Raw genomic sequence first — 20,555 nt, 5'->3', positions numbered from 1 at the left:
AAAATACTGACCTTGACACATAGTTCAGCGGCTGACACCAAAACCGTGAAAATTAATTATAAATGTTTATCAAGATGGTATGCAACCCCAGACAAAATTAGCAAATATCAAAAGGATAAATCAGCAGACTGTTGGCGGGGTTGCAAGGAGGTAGGGACAATGGCACACCTATGGTGGGTTTGTCCCAAAATTAAAACATTTTGGAAAAAGATTATTCACTACATGAATTTACTAAAAAAGAAATAGTGGAAGATCCGTGGGTGGTATTGTTTCAAGGAGCAGAAGGAGACGTGAAGCAATACAAGGAGTCACTGATACCACATCTGTTAAATGCGGCCAAAAAACGTACCCCTAAGAAATGGCAAGAGGAGGAAAGCCCGTCAATATGGGATTGGATCGACTCTGTTGAGGAAACATTTAAAATGGAGCGCTTGAGAATAAATTTTGAAGATAATAATGAAGGGTTTAGAGTAAGGTGGGCTTGCTGGAGGGAGTTTAAAAGATCATGGAGTTATGCTGAGGAACTGAGACTATAGCTTTATTATGGAGGTAGAAGAATTAAAGTTTTATTTTAGGGCGAATACGCAGAGGTGGGGGAGGGGAGGGGGGAGGGGGGGTAGATTGGGCTCGAGATTGGGTATTATGGACGGTTATCCTTGGGGAATGCTTGTTTGTATAATATTCATTAGCGCATACACTAAGCTACAATGATGTGACAAAAAATTGGGACAATAATGAACCGTAATGGTGATTCAAGTTTCCCAATTAGAGCTCACTGAGGTGGCAAAAAAAAAAAAGAATATAATTCAAAATAAAAGAATATTATAGGATAGAAAAAAATTAGAATAGGATAGAATAGAATAAAATAGAAATTATATAGCCGTCTTTCGAAACTCAAACTTTGAAATTTGAATTTCAAATAAAATAGAATAAAATAGAAAAAATATGTCCATCTTACGAAATTCTAATTTATAAAAGTATAGAATAGAATAAAAAAAAGAATAGAAATTAATGAATATAGCCATCTTTTGAAATTCAAATTTCAAGTAGAGTAGAAACAGCTATTCTTTACAATGAATTTGGATCAATTCAATATCTTCAATTTGAATTTGATTCAAATTTCTCAAATCCATTGATAAAATTTGAATCCAGTCGAAAATAAACAAAATGAAACGAAATGAATTTTATTACAAATGTAACAGAACACAATTAGTAATGTAATGAATCAATCCGAAACTAAACACATTTTTTCATTCTCTATAGTATACATTTGATGAATTTAATAAATACTAATCTATACATTTCAAGGGATATAACAATGAAAACTCCACCCCACAGGCAAAAACAAAAAAAAAGGGAACACAGATGAATGTGATTATGGTGCTGCAGCCTTCAAAGTGTGTCTGACTTCCACATTTGTGAACCCCATAAATGTGTATATAGACTGCGCTGGCAAAAATGTGAATCAAAATTACTAAACAGTTTGTAAAAGTGCAAAAAATCTATAGATGAACAACAGCAGAAAATACAACAAATGTCCAATGTATCAAAAAGTCCCATTCAAATAATAATTGTTTAAAAACAAAAAGTAGGGAAACAGGTGCTGGTGCCATTAAAAATAGATAAACATGTGACAACTTCCAGGTGACCCCACATGGATGTTACTCACCACAACGGATGGACCTTCTATTACTAGACTCACTAGGTCTCACCATTCCCATGTACCAGGATGCGATTCCTTCCAATGTCATACACCGCCACTCAACAAACAGGAAAAAGGTTCATTGTGCAAAGCAGCCAACTTTTTTAATCCATATAAAACCTTACAATTACACCACACTCACACGTATACGTGCCTAAGGACTGGCCCAGGTGCACACAGCACTTTCTGTTAAGATGGGCATGGCCACCCTGAGACCAGCAGTCGACTTGCGCTACAGGCATAAGATGTGGTGTCATCAGAAGTGACATATCAGCTGGGGAATACCGCCCCAACTAGTTTCATCTGTGTTTGGAAGTCTTCAGGAAGCTTCCTATGTTCAACAGAGGGAGGATTGAGGATAGCTTTGGTAATGTTTGGACATAATATTTAGGGGTCCATTTATAAAACATTTATTGTATGAATGTCAGAAGTATTTGCGCAATTTGAACAAAATGTCACTGTAATCTTTCTAAGAGGTTAATGCCTGTGTTATCAGCACCATCTGGTGGACTAATGCGGTACAGTTTTTTTTCAATAATATAACCCATTTTGGCCACTAGATCAAGCTCATTTTAAGAAGTCTTGTTTTAAAACATTCATTGTGCGAATGTCAGAAGCAATAATGCAAGCTAAACAAAATGTCGCTGCAATTTTCCTAAGAGATTATTCTTGTGTTATCAGCTCCATTTAGTGGTCAAAATGTGATATATTTTCATATTGAGGTATTTGAAAAAAAACACCACATTTTGTTCACTAAATGGCAGCTGACAATACAGGTATTAATCTCTTTAAAAAAATTGGTGACATTTCATGCAGCTATCATGAATACTTCTGACATTTTTGCAATGAATGTATTAAAATAGATCCACTTGCTTACTGGGCACCTAAACCCCCCTACTGCCCAGACCAATTTTCAGCTTTTAGCGCAGTCACTCTTTGAATGACAATTGCGCAGTCATACAACACTGTACCCAAATGAAATTTTTATCATTTTTTTTCCCCCACAAATAGAGCTTTCTTTTGGTGGTATTTGATCACCTCTGGGTTGTTTATTTTTTGTTAAACAAATTAAAAAATATAAAAAAAAAAAAAATACAAAACCGTTTTATATTTTGTTAATACATTTTGCAAACAGGCAATTTTTCTCCTTCATTGATGGCTGGCAGTGATGGGCACTGGGCACTGATCAGCACTGGTAGGTGACACTGATAGGCAGCACTGCTAGGTAGCACTGATGAGGCACTGATTGGCACCACTGGTGGGCATTGCTAGGTGGCACTGGCAGGCGGTACTGGTGGGCACATATGAGGCGGCTTTGCCTCTTCCTCTTCAGGACCGATGTCCCTTCAACAGAAGCCGGTGATCAGCTATTACCGATCTTCTGTTTACATCATGTGATTAGCTGTCATTGGCTGACAGCTGAGCACGTGGTAAGGGTTCGGGATCGACTCCTTACTCTGATCTGTGATCACCTGAGTCTCATTGTTGGTCCATATCTTAAAGTTTTTGAGATATGGACCAACAGAAAGGTAAGTATATGTGGGTGGGTGCATCGTAGCATTGTGGCAATAACACACACAGTCCTGGGTGCAATGTAAAGCACTTGCATTGAAGTAAAGCACAGACAGTTCACACAAACCCAGTGGCAAGATAACCCAGCTGGGAACACTCACGAATTCCAACAGTGTTCGGTAAAGCAGGTTCCAGCCAAACTTACAGCGCCTGTTAGGAGGGGCAGAGTGCAGCCTGGCTGTCTTGTGCCCAAGCAGGAAGAAGTAGTGAACCCTACACTTTCCCTCCTCATCTGGAACCTTTCCCTGCTGCTAGTACTGACCCTGAAAAAATGGGGAACCTATCCCTATGCTACCAACTTGCCAATGCCTGCCAAAACCTGGGGAGCGGGGACTTAAAAAGACTGTGCCAACCTATGATGGCCACCAAGGGTCACCTGGCTGCAGCGCAGCCAACTGGGACGCTGCCTCCAGGGACCAGAAAACCACACAGAACCAAGCTTCCTCTCCAGGCTGTAGTACCGTTCCGTTTGGGCACCACCTACAGTGGAGGAAGCAGTCTGCACCTACCTACATATAGATGTGTGTCTTTACAGGGCTGGGATTTTTTAACAGTTACAGGGTCTCTTTAAACTCTGGAATTTTGTAAGAAAGGGAACTTATACTGTCATCTACATGTGTGCATTGCAAATACTATTTCCACCCACTTATGTACATACAAATATGTTGTGTATATACACACAATCTGAAATGAAAATAAGACTTATGCCCTGTACACACGGTCAGACATTCCGACGGAATATGTGCGATCGGAGCTTGTTGGCGGAAATTCCGACCGTGTGTGGGCTCCATCGGACTTTTTCCATCGGAATTTCCGACACACAAAGTTTGAGAGCATGCTATAAAATTTTCAGACAACAAAATCCGATCCTTTAAATTCCGATCGTGTGTAGACAAATCCGACGGACAAAGTGCCACGCATGCTCAGAATAAATTAAGAGACAAAAGCTATTGGCTATTGCCTCGTTTATAGTCCTGACGTACGTGTTTTACGTCACCGCGTTCAGAACGATCAGATTGACCGTGTGTATGCAAGACAAGTTTGAGCCAACATCCGTTGCAAAAAATCCATGGATTTTGTTGTCGGAATGTCCGATGAATGTCCGATCGTGTGTACGGGGCATTACAGTGGTAGTTTCTGTACTGGCCCCTAAAACTAAAGCCCATCTCACGCTCCCTCTTCTTAAACCTCCCCCCTTACTCCCAACCTTTTGAGAGTGCAAACTTCCGTAGATGTGGACTTTGACATTCAGATAAGCTAAAGTATAAGTCTTTAGTAGTAGACCCCTTTTACATGGGGCACGTCCATTTTGACACACTCCGCTTGCTCAGTGGTGGATCGATCTGCTGATCTCTGCTGAGCAGAGGTGAGAGATGACAGGTCCGTCTCCGCTCACTGTGTAGAGACGGACCAGTCAGAGCCCCACTCTCCTCTATGGGGAGATTGCATAAAAACCGATCCGCCTGTCCATTTTCATCTGATTGCATCCGACCTGCCAGAAGGATGGGAAATAGGGTCTCCATCCATCTGGATTTGGCAGACCGGATCGGATTGAACAGCAGCAGATGTCAGCGGACATGTCACAGCTGACATCAGTCGTTCCATAGAGCTAAACGAGCGTCTTATCAGGTCTGCCTGAAAAATGGACAGGCGGACCTGATCAGACAGCATGTGTGTGTGTGTGTTGTTTTTACTTCTAGAATTTGGTTCCTACCAGATTGCTAGCAGCAAGGCTATGCACAGAACTTTTTTTTTTTTAACTTTAATGCATTAGACCCTCTTGAGCTATATTATCTATCTATCTATCTATCTATCTATCTATCTATCTATCTATCTATCTATCTATCTATCTATCTATCTATCTATCTATCTATCTATCTATCTATCTATCTATCCATCGATCTATCTATCCATACATAGTTATCTGTGGATGCTTTTGGTTATTGCTTTGCATACTTTGTGCATACATTTGTTCCACATTTAGTTGTAGTTTTCAGGCCTTTAATTAGTTCATCTTTGTAATGTAGTAAATATGACATACATTTATTATAAGGAGATTACATCATTGACCATAACCATTAATTACGTTTCCATAAGTGTGCCATGCCTCTCACTGCTTTATCACTTTCATACTCACCACTCACCCTGGTAAGAGTTGGTTGACCCTCCACCATGTTTACCGGACTCTGCACTTCCATCAGCAGACCTGGGACCGGCATGGCAGGTGATTTCAGATAGAAGGGAGGGAGATCAACGAATGTCCATTTGCTGATTTCCCCTTCCCACTATGAACCTGGGAACAACATGAAAAACATGACTTCTGGGTTCAAATGGCACTTTACCCAAAATTGTTCACCTAAACTACTGTATATAGAAAGTAACAGAGGAAAATGTTGCACCCCGGAACCTGTGTATGGAAATTGTAGGGAGAAGAAAGCATGTAAATTATGTTCCTGATTGTATGTTAGAACCTTAAACAGAAATTTCACACCCCATTATTACAAAGAATAATCCCACCTATATATACTAAAAGTACACTATACTGTAGATTAGGGCCAGGACACCCTTAGGTAGATGCAATAAATGACTCAAGTGGAACAAGTACAGGACATTGATAAATAGACCCCTATGTCATCTCTGATGTTGTATTTGTAATAGACATGTACAATATATCATTGCAGTATTATTCCGATAAACCTGTCAAAGCATATCCATCACTTCCTATCCATAACATTTTTTCCTTTACTGTGAAGTCAATCCTTAGTCGTGTATACTGTAGGTAGGTGATTGGTGTGCTAAAAATATACACAAAAAGAGAAATTTATATGTAGCTGAGTTCTACTGGAGTGTTTCTAGCAAAGATCACTGAGATCACCCATGAGACATTGCAAGACCCTGACAATCACAGACATGACTCCTAGAGGCAGAGGCATGATGGGATTTGTAGTTTCCCCACAGCTTGAGGGCCGAGGTTGCCTACCCCTAAGCTACAAGATTGTTACCATAGGAGACAGCGGACCTACCTATACAGAAGTGGTGTCTGGCTGGAGGCCTTCACCAGTATAGCTGTCTACCTATAGAAGTCTCGGAGTCTGCCAATTAACATTGCATCTACCTAAGGGTGCCCTGGCCCTAATCCTCTCTCCCACAGTTCTGTTTAAGAGACAATAAATCTCTTTGCATTCAAAAAGTGTCTGGCGCCCACCTGTTCATCTTGCATTACACCCACCATGCCTTGTAACCCACTCTACACAGAAGGATGTCAGCTCTCCCTAACTCTGGAGGTAACTATTAGGCCTAAAGAGGCCCAGGATTTTGATACCTACATATATAGGTAGGTGATTGGAGTGTAATAAAAATATACACAAAAAGAGAAATGATTTATTATGTAGCTGAGTCCCACTGGAGTGTTTCTAGCACAGATCACTGATCTGAGAATTCTAATTTCCATCTCCCCGGTATTTGCATACACAGTGTGTGGGGGGAACACCTCCCCTGTCACTCTCTCTATATATCTCATTGTACAGGAGACGTCTTCTAGTTTGGATCTGACCCTCCAGAAACATCAAGATGTTTTCTCCCAGTTATCTGCTGGCTGTCATCTTCATTTCTATTCAGGGTGAGAGATGAGGATCCTTCCATCATCCTCTGCACATACATCTATACATTGTACAATAAATACACACATCAGGATTGATAGGAAATCAATAATTAATATGTCTCTTCCCATCCTCAGGATCCTGTGGACAGATTGTGATGTCTCAGACTCCAGATTCTATCTCTGTGTCCCCGGGACAGACAGCCACCATCACATGTACATCCAGTTCTAGCACTAGCAATGGTATAGCCTGGTACCAACAGAAATCAGGAAAGTCTCCAACACTTCTCATATATGGTGCAACCGCCCGACACACAGGAGTCCCAGACCGTTTCACAGGAGTGGGTGGATCTCCTTACACTCATTACACTCTGACAATTACTGCTGTGACTGAAGACGATGAAGGAAAATATTACTGTCAGCAGTATGCTCAGCTCCCTCTCACACAGTGATACAGAGCCGTACAAAAACCTCCTTCCTCTTTTATAAGCAATATAATCACAGATGTCATAACTGGAACATTCACTAAAGTGTAAAAAAATCTAAACGTTATTCGATTTAGTAGTCTATAGAAAAAAAATCCATATGGCTATAATTTTACTAACGTATATACTCGAGTATAGGTTGAGTTTTTCAGTACATTTTTTTGTACTGAAAGTGCCCCCCTCGGCTTATTCTCGAGTCAAGCACTTTTCTGCAGCAGATAATGACATTTTCCGAACCAACTTTGGGGCCCAGTATCTCGGGGCCACTTGGTGCTAGGAACCCCAAATTTGGTGTGCAAACCCAGAGGAAGTAGCACTACAACATATCCAATATCCATATCCATATCTCAGGGCCACTTGGTTCTAGGAACCACAGCTTTGGATATGTTGTAGTGCTATTTCCACTGGGTTTGCACACCAAACTTGGGGTTCCTAGTACCAAGTGGCCACGAGATATGGGGCCCCAAAGTCAGTTCGGAAAATGTCATTCTCTTCTGCAGAAAAGTGCTTGACATTTTCCGAACTGACTTTGGGGCCCAGTATCTCGGGCCACTTGGTGCTAGGAACCCCAAATTTGGTGTGCAAACCCAGAGGAACTAGCACTACAACATATCCAATGTCCATATCTCGGGGCCATTTGGTTCTAGGAACCACAACTTTGGATATGTTGTTGTGCTATTGCACTGGGTTTGCACACCAAATTTGGGGTTCCTAGTACCAAGTGGCCCCGAGATACGGGGCCCCAAAGTCAGTCAACTGTGTCCATATGCAGCAATGTCATTTCAGGACCCTTTGGGTCCAGAGACCCCAAATTTTGACTGCAGCTAGGGGGCATCTAGGAACCCTTAACTACCGAGTTTGAAGTTCGGGGGACCTATGGCTGCAAATAGGCACAGCGAGGCTGCAAATGGGCATTGTTGACCCTCTTTTTCCACTTACAGTAGCTGCGCATTTCTCACCCTAGGCTTATACTCGAGTCAATAAGTTTTCCCAGTTTTTTGTGGTAAAATTTGGTGCCTCGGCTTATATTCGGGTAGGCTTATACTCGAGTATATACAGTATATTTATCCCATGTTCTCATTCACTGTGATATACCAAGAAAATTCACTAGGGGTTCCCCAAAAGAATGCCCAAATATAAACCATTGTTTCTATATCATCTATAAACTAATTATATTAATGTAATATATAAATATAAAAACAAAGTATACTCTCTTAGGAGAAGAAAGTATTAACTGTGCTTAGTGAGATTATAAAATTAATGAATATGATAGCTCATATACTGCTAAAATAGTCTATTAAATTCAAAGCATATAATAACATCAATATCTCAAGTGTTAACTCCAATAAAGATATAAAAGCATTCGATGCAGTGACAAGAAATCAAAATGTTCCAAATAAATAGTCCTGACAAATGGCATCAGTGGTATTTTGAATCTGACATATGAAATCAATTGCAACCACTGCACAGCCTTAAAGTCTTTCTGTGAACAATTCCTTGCATGCAGGGGAGGGGACATCAGTTAACCTCCCTGGCGGTATGATTATTTCAGATTTTTGCGTCTCAAAGCGGTACAATTATTTTGCATAAAAATTTGGCGTTTTATATAGTAGGTCTGTAATTCTTAGCAATAACACACTTAGATCTGTCCACCAAGAGTCTAGTAGATATCCTGGGTATGATGAAGAATGAAACACAAAATAATAAATTATAATATAATAAATAAATATAAATAATTTAAAAAAATATATAATATAATAATAATAAAATAAATTTCCCCACGATTCACTATCGCTCAATTCTGCAAGTGTTCTAATTTACTATCGCTGTTTTCTAGCTGGTCTAAAACCACTTTTGACGTAAAGGGACACTTTTTGGTTGCTATGGACAATCTCAAGTTTCCAGGCAGAAAGAACAGTATATATAATATAAAACTGCATGCAGGGCATGGGCCAAAGCACTGGGGAATAAGGGATGTGAAATGATTTCATACAGTACTGTAATCTGTAAGATTACAGTACTGTATGTGTTATGATTTTTACAGTTTTTTGAATTTGCCGCCAGGGTCAGCCCACGTGCGTTGCGACGCTCGCAAGAAACGGAGCCTGGCACAGAGAGGCTTCGGGCAGAGGACGGAGCCCACAGACAGCGCGGGGGGACATAGCAGGATCCTGGGGACAAGGTAATTATACCGCATTAGGATCCTGAGATGTAATCCCGAGTGTGGCTCGGGGTTACCGCTAATGGTGCTGAAATTTAACCCCGAGCCACACTCAGGAATACCGTCAGGGAGGCTACGAGGAAAAAAAATTCTATTCCGTCTGGAGTGTACTATCCCTGGGTCGCTACACCGTCACCTCATCACTGCGTGACTAGCCCCCCTTTGCATATAAGCTTACCAGAGGTAAGAGTTAGACAAGCCTATCTTATCCTTCCTCCCTTGGATGCGCTCCTCCACCGCCAGAAAACCTCCGTCCTCCTCAGTCAGGATAGTACAATATCATGGTTGTATCATGTAGGAAATAGAAGGGGAGGCTCTCCATAGTGTAAAATTGTTTATTACAAAAGCCCCAAAACCCCCCTTATACAAATGTGCTTACAAGGTAGATAATAAAAAACAGCATAACACAGATTCAGTGTCGGCTAATCGCTGGTCAGAGTTCCGAACGCCCTGCCCACCACGATGAGTCCCGGGATGACGCTGTCTGGCTCTAGCTGGTAGGTCGCGTAGTTATGCTCTGACGCGTTTCGTCATTCCGTCTGCAGAGGGCGTTTCCACGTAACTCGACTCTACATTTAAATAGCACGGTAGGCAGGCTCCTTAAGCAACGTCACCACGAGCATCATCGGGTTCGTTCTTGCCCCTTTGTGGAGGGTAAACAGCTGACATGCAGCGTCCAATCCATCCACAATAGGACACTCTCTGTTAGCACTATATTACTAGGCTAGTTATATCCATGCATATCAAATACATAATGTATTGTTTAAAATCATTAACATTAAAACTATATAACATTAAAAATAAACCCTTATATTAAAACATTAATAATGACATCCAATCATTACTCCGTCTAGATAAAAGAGGTTAAATTAAACAAGTACTACTAAAGTGCCTGGATAGTCGTAACTGTTACGTTATATAGTGTCAGTCTAAGATAAAAAAATGATCAATATGTTAGTACCCAAATCTAATCGGTTTATAGTAACTAATTTGCTGGCACTGCAGAACTATATACTACACTTTTTTCAAAAGTTGGCATGTTATCTTGTGTATGTACTTTGTAAGGAAAATCTTCCAGCATACTGGAAAATGTACATAAAATATCCCCGATGACCTGTAGCTGCATAATATATGCATCGGGTAGACAGGGTGACTGTAACTGTACTATTATTCATAAGTCCTATACATATCATAGTAATTGTATGAACACTATAGGAACTGATTTGTTGGTTGTTATGACACTTTGCCTTATACATCTAATACAATTACTTTATTGCTAATTACTATACGCAATGGTATTGATTTATGATTTTGTTTGGTACTCGCTAAAATTTGTAGTATGCGTCTCTGATTTTTTTGTCCTTTATTTTTAATGGGACCTGTGTTGCCCTCATGCATGATTCAGGGATGATACATACCATATACAGGTTACTCTGTTTGGGTTTACATTATGTTTCCAATTACCCTCAGTAGATTAAAAAAGCTGTTACCAGTTTATCACCATACTGCTGGGGCTGTTTTTTGCATTTATCGAATAATGTTTTTTATTTAATGTTTATTTATTTCATTTACACAGATCATCCCTGCAGGTCTGTGCGCACTGGATGAGGGCTCTGTCTGCTATACTGGTCAGCTTTATATGTGCTGTGGTACATGTGGCGTGTGATTTTCGGCCGGTCTTCCTTCTCTGTATTTGACTGTCTTTGTTTTTCAAAGCTAGGGTATCTGGTGCGCATGCGCGCCTCGTCTGCTGCGATGTCTATACGGACATTCCTGCATGTTCCCCTCGGGTATGTTGTGCTGTTTGCACATGCTCACAAAGGTATAAGGCATCACCCTTGTCCTACATTGCCCATAAGCCTTTGCTGGGATCGCGTCACATGACTCTCATGACGCTCAGCTGTTATATTATTCACCATATAAACAGCCCTCATGCCCCGTACACACGGTCGGATTTTCTGACGGAAAATGTGTGATAGGACCTTGTTGTCGGAAATTCCGACCGTGTGTGGGCTCCATCACACATTTTCCATCGGAATTTTCGACACACAAAGTTTGAGAGCTGGCTATAAAATTTTCCGACAACAAAATCCGTTGTCGGAAATTCCGATCGTGTGTACACAAATCCGACGCACAAAGTGCCACGCATGCTCAGAATAAATTAAGAGATGAAAGCTATTGGCCACTGCCCCGTTTATAGTCCCGACGTACTTGTTTTACGTCACCGCGTTCAAAACGATCAGATTTTCCGACAACTTTGTGTGACCGTGTGTATGCAAGACAAGTTTGAGCCAACATTCGTCGGAAAAAATCCTAGGATTTTGTTGTCGGAATGTCCGATCAATGTCCGACCGTGTGTACGGGGCATTACAGTGGTAGTTTCTGTACTAGCCCCTAAAACTAAAGCCCAACTCTTGCTCCCTCTTCTTAAACCTCCCTCCTTACTCCTAACCTTTTGAGAGTGCAAAATTCCGTAAATGTGGACTCTGACATTCAGATAAGCTAAAGTATAAGTCTTTAATATTAGACCCCTTTTACATGGGGCACGTCCATTTGACACACTCCACTTGCTCAGCGGTGGATCGATCCACTGATCTCTGCTGAGCAGAGGTGAGAGATGACAGGTCCGTCTCCGCTCACTGTGTAGAGACAGACCAGTCAGAGCCCCACTCTCCTCTATGGGGAGATTGTATAAAAACCGATCCGCCTGTCCATTTTCATCCGATTGGATCCAACCCGCCAGAAGGATGGGAAATAGGGTCTCCATCCATCTGTTTTTGGCAGACCGGATCGGATTGAATAGCAGCGGATGTCAGCGGACATGTCACAGCTGACATCAGTCGTTCCATAGAGCTAAACGAGCGTCTTATCAGGTCTGCCATAAAATGGACAGGCGGACCTGATCAGACAGCATGTGTGTTGTGTGTGTGTGTTGTTTTTACTTCTAGAATTTGGTTCCAACCAGATCACCAGCAGCAAGGCTATGCACAGAACTTTTTTTTTTTTAACTTTAATGCATTAGACCCTCTTGAGCTATATGATATCTATCTATCTATCTATCTATCTATCTATCTATCTATCTATCTATCTATCTATCTATCTATCTATCTATCTATCTATCTATCTATCTATCTATCTATCTATCTATCTATCTATCTATCTATGCACTCTGCACTTCCATCAGCAGACCTGGGACTGGCATGGCGGGTGACTTCAGATAGAAGGGAGGGAGATCAACGAACGTCCATTTGCTGATTTCCCCTTCCGACTATGAACCTGGGAACAACATGAAAAACATGACTTCTGGGTTCAAATGGCACTTTACCCAAAACTGTTCACCTAAACTATATAGGTTGAGTTTTTCAGTACATTTTTTTGTGCTGAAAGTGCCCCCCTCGGCTTATACTCGAGTCAAGCACTTTTCTGCAGCAGAAAATGACATTTTCTGAACCGACTTTGGGGCCCAGTATCTCGGGGCCACTTGGTGCTAGGAACCCCAAATTTGGTGTGCAAACCCAGAGGAAGTAGCACTACAACATATCCAATATCCATATCCATATCTCGGGGCCACTTGGTTCTAGGAACCACAGCTTTGGATATGTTGTAGTGCTATTTCCACTGGGTTTGCACACCAAACTTGGGGTTCTTAGTACCAAGTGGCCCCGAGATACGGGGCCCCAAAGTCAGTTTGGAAAATGTCATTCTCTTCTGCAGAAAAGTGCTTGACATTTTCCAAACTGACTTTGGGGCCCAGTATCTCGGGGCCACTTGGTGCTAGGAACCCCAAATTTGGTGTGCAAACCCAGAGGAACTAGCACTACAACATATCCAATATCCATATCTCGGGGCCACTTGGTTCTGGGAACCACAGCTTTGGATATGTTGTGCTATTCCACTGGGTTTGCACACCAAATTTGGGGTTCCTAGTACCAAGTGGCCCCGAGATACGGGGCCCCAAAGTCAGTCAACTGTGTCCATCTGCAGCAATGTAATTTCAGGACCCTTTGGGTCCAGAGACCCCAAATTTTGACTGCAGCTAGGGGGCATCTAGGAACCCTTAACTACCGAGTTTGAAGTTCGGGGGACCTATGGCTGCAAATGGGCACAGTGAGGCTGCAAATGGGCATTGTTGACCCTCTTTTTCCACTGACCGTATTTTTTTGTGGTAAAATTAGGTGCCTCGGCTTATATTCGGGTCGACTTATACTCAAGTATATACAGTATATTTATCCCATGTTCTCATTCACTATGATATACCAAGAAAATTCACTAGGGGTTCCCCGAAAGAATGCCCAATTATAAACCATTGTTTCTATACCATCTATAAACTAATTATATTAATGCAATATATATATATAAAAACAAAGTATACTCTCTTAGGAGAAGAAAGTATTAACTGCGCTTAGTGAGATTATAAAATTAATGAATATGATAACTCATATACTGCTAAAATAGTCTATTAAATTCAAAGCATATAATAACATCAATATCTCAAGTGTTAACTCCAATAAAGATATAAAAGCATTCGATGCAGTGACAAGAAATCAAAATGTTCCAAATAAATAGTCCTGACAAATGTCATCAGTGGTATTTTGAATCTGACATATGAAATCAATTGCAACCACTGCACAGCCTTAAAGTCTTTCTGTGAACAATTCCTTGCATGCAGGGGAGGGGACATCAGTTAACCTCCCTGGCGGTATGATTATTTCAGATTTTTGCGTCTCAAAGCAGTACAATTATTTTGCATAGAAATTTGGCGTTTTATATTGTAGGTCTGTAATTCTTAGCAATAACATACTTAGATCTGTCCACCAAGAGTCTAGTAGATATCCCGGGTATGATGAAGTTTGAAACACAAAATCATAAATTATAATATAATAAATAAATATAAATAATAAAAAAAAATATATAATATAATAATAATAAAATAAATTTCCCCACGATTCACTATCGCTCAATTCTGCAAGTGTTCTAATTTACTATCGCTGTTTTCTAGCTGGTCTAAAGCCACTTTTGACGTAAAGGGACATTTTTTGGTTGCTATGGACAATCTCAAGTTTCCAGGCAGAAAGAACAGTATATATAATATAAAACTGCATGCAGGGCATGGGCCAAAGCACTGGGGACAAAAGTGATGTGAAATGATTTCATACAGTACTGTAATCTGGAAGATTACAGTACTGTATGTGTTATGATTTTTAAATTTTTTTGAATTTGCCGCCAGGGTCGCGACGCTCGCAGGGAACAGAGCCTGGCACAGAGAGGCTTCGGGCAGAGGACGGAGCCCGCAAACGGCACGGGGGGACATCGCAGGATCCTGGGGACAAGGTAAGTATACTGCACCAGGATCCTGAGATGTAATCCCGAGTGTGGCTCGGGGTTACCGCTAATGGTGCTGAAATTTAACCCCGAGCCACACTCAGGAATACCGTCAGGGAGGTTACGAGGAAAATAAATTCTATTCCTTCTGGAGTGTACTATCCGTGGGTCGCTACACCGTCACCTCATCACCGCCTGACTAGCCCCCCTTTGGATATAAGCTTACCAGAGGTAAGAGTTAGACAAGCCTATCTTATCCTTCCTCCCTTGGATGCGCTCCTCCACCGCCAGAAAACCTCCATCCTCCTCAGTCAGGATAGTACAATATCATGGTTGTATCATGTAGGAAATAGAAGGGGAGGCTCTCCAACGTGTAAAATTGTTTAATACAAAAGCCCCAAAACCCCCCTTATACAAATGTGCTTACAAGGTAGATAATAAAAAACAGCATAACACAGATTCAGTGTCGGCTCACCGCTGGTCAGAGTTCCGAACGGCCCGCCCTAAGCGATGAGTCCCGGGATGATGCTGTCTGGCTCTAGCTGGTAGGTCGCGTAGTTATGCCCTGACGCGTTTCGTAATTCCGTCTTCAGCGGGCGTTTCCACGCAACTCGACTCTACATTTAAATAGCACGGGAGGCGGGCTCCTTAAGCAACGTCACCAGGAGCATAATTTGCACATGCTCACAAACGTATAAGGCATCACCCTTGTCCTACATTGCCCATAAGCCTTTACTGGGATCGCGTCACATGACTCTCATGACGCTCAGCTGTTATATTGTTCACCATATAAACAGCCCTCAGAATTAGCTAAGCTTTGAGTGCAGGATTTGTTTGTCTCCCAGGGGCATGCTTTTCATATGAACTGCTGATGTAAGTACTTTATTACCCAGATTTAGACACATACTTCTCCCTACCCTATTAGTTTGTTTGATAACTTTATATTTATTTATATATTCAATTTTATATTTATAGACACAACGACCGGCTGTCAAGCTTTATTTGGCTACTAGCACTGCTGAAGCCTAATTAGCACATATGTCTCATGTATTGCAGACGCCACTCTACCCTTGTTGGCCTCTTCCTGACCAGGAATACAAGCTTTCTCTGCCCCTGTGCACAGACTTAGCCAAATAAACTATTTTTGAGTAAGTCTTTTTGCCCTTACAAAATATATAACCCTGCCATATTATATTATAAATGGTTGTTTATTGGCTGTATTTGTTTTTCTTTAGCTCGTACTTCCAAAAAACTCATCGCCCATCTAACTCTGGGTACATTTTAGAATATAATCCAAACTAAGGTACCTGTTTGTTGTTCGTCCATGCTTTCAATATCTGCATGCGCTCAACACATGTTCTTTTTAAATTTGTCTTTGTATCAGCTGTGATTTTAATGGCATTGTATTTCATTTCAGATAGAGAAATATTTCTCTTATCGGTTTTGTGTTTGAACCTTGGCCGTGTCCTGAAGAAGCCTAACGGCGAAACGCGTAGACATACAAGGGCTCACTGCACCTAAACACAGATGCATATATAAAAAATATATTGCGGCGCTAAAAACAGTCCAAAGAGGTCTGAAGAATGGGAGAAGTCCAATCACCAGATACAGTGCAGGTGTGAAAGGGCACTAGTCACCACGTGATAATGTAGTCTGCTTAACAGAAAGCTATACGGATTAAGCATGGATGGATATTCCTCAATAGCATCCAGCAAATCCAGCTCCCTGGCACCCCTCGTCACCACAGACAGCAACCTCCGTGTAACTTCCTTCACAAATCTACAACTCCCAGTAATCACATCAAAGATGGAGCTTTCCAATGTGTGGTCATCAAATACCCGGGAAGAGAAATAAAGGACCCATAGTGAAGCCCGTAATGATAATAAAACAACTTTATTGTAGTAACTTACAGTTAGAAGTTCAAGTTTGCATGCATCAGAAAAAGGACAATCGGCTGCAGCATTCAGCGTGCTGGTGTCAACCTGCCTGACATGTTTCTTCCTAACGGATGTCTTCAGAGACTTTTTGTTTGATATCAACGAACATTGCTGGCTGCTTGCTTATACATTTAGATCAGCGTAAATTTTTTCCTTTTATGATTCTACAGATGCATATACAGTAGGTGACCGCGATATTGTGTCAATCTCGCCGCACTTCTCGGCGAGATTTGACACCTACGAGCCCCGTCGCAGGAGCCAGCGCCGAGATGGCTCACTCATCGGGAAAGGAAAACTTTGTTTTCCTTCCGCGATGAGTGACAGGCAGTGCTGACAGCCGTCTAGTATGAATCCTGAGGCGGGAACACCGCACCAAATTTTAAATGAAAAAACCCGCATGGGTTCCCCCCTCGGGGGCATACCAGGCCCTTAGGTCTGGCATGGATTGTAAGGGGAACCCCCTATGCCGAAATCCATACCAGACCCTTATCCGAGCACACAGCCCGGCCGGCCAGGAAAGGGGGTGGGGACGAGCGAGCGCCCCCCCCCTGAGCCGTACCAGGCCGCATGCCCTCAACATGGGGGGGTGGGTGCCTTGGGGGAGGGGGGCGCCCTGCGGGCCCCCCCACCCCAAAGCACCTTGTCCCCATGTTGATGAGGACAAGGGCCTCTTCCCGACAACCCTGGCCGTTGGTTGTCGAGGTCTGCGGGCGGGGGGCTTATCGGAATCCAGGAGCCCCCCTTAATAAGGGGGCCCCCAGATCCCGGCCCCCCACCCTGTGTGAATGAGTTTGGGGTACATGGTACCCCTACCCATTCACCTAGGGAAAAGTGTCAATATAAAAAAAACACACTACACAGGTTTTAAGAGTAATTTATTAGTCAGCTCCGGGGTCTTCTTCCGACTTCGGGGGGTCTCCTTCCGACTTCTCCCGGTGTTCGACCTCTTCTCCCGGGCCCCGCCGCTATCTTCTTCCAGCTCTATTGCCAGCGAGGGGCCCGGTCTGCTGCCGCTGTCTTGTCGCCGCTGTCTTGCCGCCGCTGTCTCGCCGCTTCTTCTCTTCTTTTCTTCTTCCCCGATGTTGACACAACGCTCTCTCCGGCTCGAATGCTGTGTGTGATCTGCGGAGCCATTTATATAGGCGGTAACCCCGCCCCCTTACGACGTCATGGTCCCAGCATGCGCAGGGACTCTGGGATCACGCCCCCTTATGACGCCAGAGTCCCTGCGCATGCTGGGACCATGACGTCGTAAGGGGGCGGGGTTACCGCCTATATAAATGGCTCCGCAGCTCACACACAGCATTCGAGCCGGAGAGAGCGTCGTGTCAACATCGGGGAAGAAGAAAAGAAGAGAAGAAGCGGCGAGACAGTGGCGGCAAGACAGCGGCGACAAGACAGCGGCGACAAGACAGCGGCGACAAGACAGCGGCAGCAGACCGGGCCCCTCGCTGGCAATAGAGCTGGAAGAAGATAGCGGCGGGGCCCGGGAGAAGAGACCGAACACCGGGAGAAGTCGGAAGGAGACCCCCCAAAGTCGGAAGAAGATCCCGGAGCTGACTAATAAATTATTCTTAAAACCTGTGTACTGTGTTTTTTTTATACTGACACTTTTTCCTAGGTGAATGGGTAGGGGTACCATGTACCCCAAACTCATTCACACAGGGTGGGGGGCCGGGATCTGGGGGCCCCCTTATTAAAGGGGGCTCCCGGATTCCGATAAGCCCCCCACCCGCAGACCCCGACAACCAACGGCCAGGGTTGTCGGGACGAGGCCCTTGTCCTCATCAACATGGGGACAAGGTGCTTTGGGGTGGGGGGGCCCGCAGGGCGCCCCCCCTCCCCCAAGGCACCCACCCCCCCATGTTGAGGGCATGCAGCCTGGTACAGCTCAGGAGGGGGGGCGCTCGCTCGTCCCCACCCCCCTTCCTGGCCGGCCAGGCTGCGTGCTCGGATAAGGGTCTGGTATGGATTTGGGGGGGACCCTCACGCCGATTTTTCGGCATAGGGGGTTCCCCTTACAATCCATGCCAGACCTAAGGGCCTGGTATGCCCTCGAGGGGGGAACCCACGCCGGTTTTTTCATTTAAAATTTGGCGCGGTGTTCCCGCCTCAGGATTCATACTAGACAGCTGTCAGCACTGCCTGTCACTCATCGCGGAAGGAAAACAAAGTTTTCCTTTTCCGATGAGTGAGCCAGCGCGACATTCACAGTACCCTGTCGCCGAGAGCCAACGCGATGGTATCGCGCTGGAAACACAATCTCGCGGTCAGGTACTGTAACTGGAACATTCACTAAAGTGTAAAAAAATCTAAATGTTATTCGATTTAGTAGTCTATAGAAAAAAAAATCCATATGGCTATAATTTTACTAACGTATATACTCGAGTATAAGTTGAGTTTTTCAGTACATTTTTTTGTGCTGAAAGTGCCCCCCTCCGCTTATACTCGGAGTCAAGCACTTTTCTACAGCAGAAAATGACATTTTCCAAACCGACTTTGGGGCCCAGTATCTCGGGGCCACTTGGTGCTAGGAACCCCAAATTTGGTGTGCAAACCCGGAGGAAGTAGCACTACAACATATCCAAAATCCATATCCATATCTCGGGGCCACTTGGTTCTAGGAACCACAGCTTTGGATATGTTGTTGTGCTATTCCACTGGGTTTGCACACCAAATTTGGGGTTCCTAGTACCAAGTGGCCCCGAGATACGAGGCCCCAAAGTCAGTCAACTGTGTCCATCTGCAGCAATGTCATTTCAGGACCCTTTGGGTCCAGAAACCCCAAATTTTGACTGCAGCTAGGGGGCATCTAGGAACCCTTAACTACCGAGTTTGAAGTTCGGGGGACCTATGGCTGCAAATGGGCACAGTGAGGCATGCAAATGGGCACAGTGAGGCTGCAAATAGGCATTGTTGACCCTCTTTTTCCACTTACAGTAGCTGCGCATTTCTCACCCTAGGCTTATACTCGAGTCAATAAGTTTTCCCAGTTTTTTGTGGTAAAATTAGGTGCCTCGGCTTATATTCGGGTTGACTTATACTCGAGTATATACAGTATATTTATCCCATGTTCTCATTCACTGTGATATACCAAGAAAATTCACTAGGGGTTCCCCAAAAGAATGCCCAAATATAAACCATTGTTTCTATACCATCTATAAACTAATTATATTAATGCAATATATAAATATAAAAACAAAGTATACTCTCTTAGGAGAAGAAAGTATTAAATGCGCTCAGTGAGATTATAAAATTAATGAATATGATAGCTCATATACTGCTAAAATAGTCTATTAAATTCAAAGCATATAATAACATCAATATCTCAAGTGTTAACTCCAATAAAGATATAAAAGCATTCGATGCAGTGACAAGAAAAAAATATTCCAAATAAATAGTCCTGACAAATGTCATCAGTGGTATTTTGAATCTGACATATGAAATCAATTGCAACCACTGCACAGCCTTAAAGTCTTTCTGTGAACAATTCCTTGCATGCAGGGGAGGGGACATCAGTTAACCTCCCTGGCGGTATGATTATTTCAGATTTTTGCGTCTCAAAGCAGTACAATTATTTTGCATAGACATTTGGCGTTTTATATTGTAGGTCTGTAATTCTTAGCAATAACACACTTAGATCTGTCCACCAAGAGTCTAGTAGATATCCCGGGTATGATGAAGTTTGAAACACAAAATCATAAATTATAATATAATA

This window comes from Aquarana catesbeiana, linkage group LG01, assembly GCF_042186555.1.
Source record: "Aquarana catesbeiana isolate 2022-GZ linkage group LG01, ASM4218655v1, whole genome shotgun sequence".
Lineage (NCBI taxonomy): Eukaryota > Metazoa > Chordata > Amphibia > Anura > Ranidae > Aquarana > Aquarana catesbeiana.
Note: the sequence above shows the minus strand (reverse complement) of the source record.